At 41.2% G+C, this 5,318-nt stretch overlaps 1 long non-coding RNA gene across 1 annotated transcript; it reads left to right on the top strand.

Moving 5' to 3' along the window:
* Positions 1 to 531: 531 nt before the first annotated feature.
* LOC139077942 (uncharacterized) lies at positions 532 to 5,050 on the top strand. The gene is made up of 2 exons (XR_011530615.1): positions 532 to 656; positions 3,433 to 5,050. It is a non-coding gene; the product is annotated as an uncharacterized lncRNA (long non-coding RNA).
* The last annotated feature ends 268 nt before the right edge of the window (positions 5,051 to 5,318 follow it).

Below are 5,318 nucleotides of genomic sequence, written 5' to 3' on the forward strand. Positions count from 1 at the left end.
CTGTGTTAGGTACTTATATGCCCTCTCATTGAATGGGTTACAACAAAACAACCAGGGCAGTACTGTCGGTCCCCACTTACAGATGCCAAAACTGAGGCTCAGAGAGGTTAAGTTGCCAAAGGTCGCAGAACCAGTGAGGGGAGTGTCACCTCTTCAGCACATGGAAGAGAGCTGCCTGATCTGTGTCTGGGACAGGGAAGTTGGGAAAGTCTCCTCTGCCTGAGAGAAACTGACTCATCAGCCAGAGGAAATGGAATCCTGTTTCCTGGGTAGCAGTGGGCCTGAGGCCTTGGGAGGGGCCTCAGGGGTCAGACAAGGGCTCCTGTCTTGGTAGGTGGTGGTGTTCACTATGAAAATTCCTGTGTCTGATGACAAAATTACAAGTGGAGACCCAGAGTGGTTTCTAAGCATGTAGTTAGTTTGTGGGAAGAGGAGGAAAAGGAAGGTCAGAGACATTTGAGGATGGACAGTGTCTGCAACGGCAGTTAGCAGCCAAACACAACGTGAAGGCTCCCACCTCCCAGGAAACATCCTGTTTTGAATCATAGAGCCTGTCCCTGTCTGACAGCCCTTCCACACCATTTCCAGACATGCCAGATGGCCTCACTGACCTATTTCAACACAACTGAAGCAGAATGATTCCTGTTGGCTTCGGGGTAAGTTTTCAGAAAGAATGGTGGGTTTCTCTCTGTTTCAGTCAGGGCAAGACCACTGGGGCTTGAAAACTCGGGCCATCAGGTTGCTGCCAGTGAGCACATTCTTTGACCTTCTGTGGTGGGTCCACAGAGTGGAACCAGGTGTTCTTTCAGCCCATGCCAGAATGTATTGGCCACCCAACTGGCCACCTGCCTCCACCCCACTGACGGGGCTTTGGCTGGCCCTCAACCAGACAGCTGTGCTGGGAGCCACAGGTGGCCGCCCACGCTTGTGCCCAAGCCAGCAGCTGCATTGGCCTGACTCAGCCTGGCAGGATGGACCTCGTGTGCCTCTGCCTCTGCCCCAGCTCCTCCCCCAGCCAGGTCATTCAAGGGGCTGGGGAGAAGGAAACCAAAACTTAACTACACTAGGAATTGTTTTTGTGGTCCAAAGGCAATCAAAAAGCATAGTGTTCTCTTCCCCCTCCTTCAATAGAATCAATTTTGGTATTTTATTTTTAATCATGTAAATTAATCAGATGTAAATGAATAGACATTCAATTCCTGTTGGTAGGTGTATTATTGTTAGAATAAAAATCTCCTGGTGCTATGGACCTATTTAAATCTAAAGGCAAAGGAGGATGACATCCCAACTTCATAACAATAGTATCTAGGAAAGCATCCTAAGTATCTAGATAATAATGGCATACAAGAGCATTACTTGGTATTCTGAAAAAACACCACAGAAGTGGTAAAATATGATTTTGAATTAAAGTGGGGAGCAAAAAAAAGTTATTGCATCCAAAGTAACTGCAATAAGACATTATTTGATTCATAGTTTTAAACTTGAGAACAGAGAAAAGTAAAATTGAGAAATTAAATATTTTATTTTGAGATTTTAAAAAAGAAAATGTATGTTGAAATTATGAAACAAGATAATAACCTGGAGCCACGTTTAGCTTTGAAGATTTTCTGGACCCAGAAGATGTCAGTCCCTACTGTGCTCCGGGTCCATGGCCCCGGCATGGGCAAAGCTCCTACTGAAGGAAAGTAATAGGGGACCCACTGATTTATTTCATCCCACGTTTAATCTCAATCGCCGAAACTACATGTGCCAACCATCTCTCGTCTGGCTTTTTAAATCAATACATAAGAACTTAACTCCCCAAATGAATGTTCCCCATCCATGTAGTCTCTGGGGATCACTCTGTACTCATTCTCAGAGCAAAATCATCATTCAAAACAGTTTTAAAATTGCTTGTTTAGACTATTTCCAAGGGTAGGATGGATTTGATTTTTGCAAAAGTCCAAAATCAAATCTGGTGAGTAATTTGCATATAATCATTTTGGCTACAAGTATCTTATGTGTCTTACAAATTGACCACAGGCAATACCACAAAAGGAACTCCAAATATGCTTGAGTAAGTGATTACTTTGAAGGATTTCACTCATTTGGATATAAAAGTGCTGGTGTTTTGTCTAAAAATTTTGGGCATTGCTCTGTAATCCAACTTAAAATTAATATAACACAACATTTCACTAACTGTTTTGCTATTTCCAATTCTAAAATTAGCTGGAACCTGGACTACCTAAATGCCATATTATCTGTTAGCGAGAAAAAAATTATCTCTGACATCTTGGGATTGAGCAACCCTTAAATCCAGGAAGCCAAACCGCTTTTCGGACCCTCGAAGTCAGCAAACAGCTGTCCTTACAGGATTCTCCTTCCCGAAGTCTGGAGTAAAAACCCTCCCTCCAGAGACGCTAACTAACCAAGATCTGGCGCACCATTAATGAAGCCATGGCTGAGTGGGCGACTCAGAGCTCTGCCTCCTCACCACCGAGGCGGGGTGGCCATACTGTGGGTCCTGATTTACACAATTGTAGGTGTGTTCTATTTCTACAGCTTGAATCATTTCCCATTTGCTTAAATGATAATTCCAAGATAAGCCTGTTCTTTGACTGATCCTTATTTGTCTGTATGTTGGACCAAAAATCCGGCATTGAGTGTCTTCTCCCTTAGCCTGCCTTCCTCATAGAGTTTTCAAGGAAATTGTTAATGATATGTAAGCAGATACTTAAACGTATGGGGAGACTGCTATTGCAAGGAATTCCAAGAGTGGGTCTTTTGAAAAGGATAGTTACCCCCTTATTCATCTAACTTTGAAGTGTGAATTTTCACCACAGGTTTTTTATAAAACAGATACCCATATATGAATCAACACACAAATCAAAACTTCTTTCCCAACATTTTTGCTGGAACATGACTTAAAATCCATAATTTTTATATCTTTTTCCCCTTGAAAGAATCAAATCATTTTTAATTCACACCCTCTCTCTCCAAACAGTGTCAAAAAGACTTCTTGTGTGGCCGGGAATTCCTGTTTCCCAAATTTAGCAATGGTAGCTGTGGTGGGGGCACTCTTGGAGTCCATTGTCACTCTGAATCAAGAAGAAAACTTCGCTTTAAACATAATGTCTACAATTTTTCCCCCAAGATAGTCTAACCAGATCGATCTTTTTCATCAGCTTCATAATAATTCAACTGCTGATAACTGACGAGGAGAAAAGCTCTGATAACACAGATAGATGGGGTCCCTTCAGGGAGTTTAGCAAAGAAAAGAATGAGTGATTATGTATTTATTTAATGCAGTGTCCTTTAAAAGGGCAAAGGATGCTGAAAAATGAGGTTTCCTACACTATTAAAAATATTTAATTCAACGTTCTTTGCTTTAGGCTAGAAATTATCAATTTTTGTGTGTTTATTTTTGTTTTGTTTTCTTTTTATTTATTTTAGAAAATGTCAAGTGTATGCAAAAGTAGAGACTGGTTTAATGAATCCTTCTTCACCAGCTTCCACAACTATCAACACATGGCCATCCTATTTCCATCTGTACTCGTTTACTGTGGCTTATCTAAGCATATACTATATTATTTCGTCATTAAATACTTTGGAATGTATCCCTAAAGGATAAAGACTCCTTAAAAAAGACTATACTACTATTAACAAGATCTTCATATTTTCATTGTAAAATTGAATTTTCTCTTTTTAAATCTGCCGTCACCAAACGGGGAAAGTAATAATAATTGTATATACCCTTTAATGAGCACCTATAACATGCTCTATTCAGGGCAGAATAGTAGGTTTTTTCTGTCCATGATCTTATCATCATTATTGTTGATTTGATAGAAGAGGAAATGAGGCTGAGAGAGACTGAGACACTCGCCCACTGGCAAGCTGAGCCCAGCAGGACTGCAGAAGACCAGGATTTACAAGAAAACAACTCTTTCACCACCTCTGCCTCTCCTGTTTCTCTGTTGCAAATCACTTTCGGAAGAGAAACATCCAGCATGGCCCTCTGCTTGTTGGTCCCAGAAGAATGTTATAAAAACAAGTAACTCACGGAGAAAACAAATCCTCCTTCTCTGGCCCATCTGGACCACGGCTGCTTTGAGCCTTAGTCAAGCAAGACAGTGCTGCCTCCGTGCAACTGCCTTGTTGCTGCAAATGATTTTAACCACATTTTTCTTTACAGTCAGTGTGTCCAAAGCTACCCTGGTTAATGAACCTTCTCTCAAACTTCCATTTGAGTCTCCAGCGCCATTGCAAAACTTCCAGCTGTAACTGTTGGTAATTAATGTCACTAACTGTGGAAGAAAATGTGCAATTAAAAGTTATCTTTGTAGGGAAATGTCATGATATCTGCAAATAGTTTTCCAACAATTGACTTTTAAAAATGGGGGGAGGGAGGAATAGAGAGACAGAGCAGTAAAACAAATATGGCAAATGCTAATAATTGGTGAAGAAAGGTGATGGATGCATGGAAGGGAAAGAGTTCATCCCCATAGAAGGTGCGTATCTGTGTTTGTGTAAATTTGTGTGTGCATGTGTATATGTGTGTGTGCATATATGTGTGCATGTGTATATGTGTATATGCGTGTATGTGTATATGAGTGTGCATATGTGTATGTGTGTGTGTGTATATGTATGGGGATGGGGGGAGTGTGGAGAGAAAGAGAGAGAGCAAGGGTGTTTTGATATCTCAGTCAAAAAAGTTAAAGCTCAGAGAACTCCTCTTTTCTTTCCTTTATCTTCTTTTAAGCGGGAAACCAAGCGAAGGGCAGGAGTTGGAGTCACAGGTCTTTCATGTGAAGAGTGGCCAAAAAGGACAACAACTGGGCTAAAACCCAATTCTGAGTCCTGGTCCAAGACTGAGTGTTTCTCAGGTTAGAGCAGTGGTTCCCAGACTTTCAGATTTCAGGGACCAGTAAAACTTCAAAACTACTTTGAAGACTGATGTGGAGTTGCTGACTTTTTACTTCGCCAAATAAGGCTATTAAAATTAAAAAATCTATCATTTATTATTACCATAAAAGGTACCTTTCTAAAATAAATACATTTTAACCCTCAAAAACTGAGTACCTTTTACTTTAGTAGAAGTTTCTACATTGTTCTCATTTTTCCATCTATGACTTTTTCAACTAAGAAGGCTTTTAGTTGCAAGCATACAAAGCTAAACAAGTGACTTAAACACTAAAGGCAGGGCAGTTCAAGAGTGAAATCCACTGTTCCACAAGGTCCTGGAGGACCCAGGGGTTCCTCTCCCGTCTGTCCCCTCTGCCTATCTGCGTGTGTACACGGGCACCTGCATCTGCAAGACGGTGGCAGCAGTTCCAGGGGCA

The sequence above is a fragment of the Equus przewalskii genome, chromosome 20, assembly GCF_037783145.1.
Source record: "Equus przewalskii isolate Varuska chromosome 20, EquPr2, whole genome shotgun sequence".
NCBI lineage: Eukaryota > Metazoa > Chordata > Mammalia > Perissodactyla > Equidae > Equus > Equus przewalskii.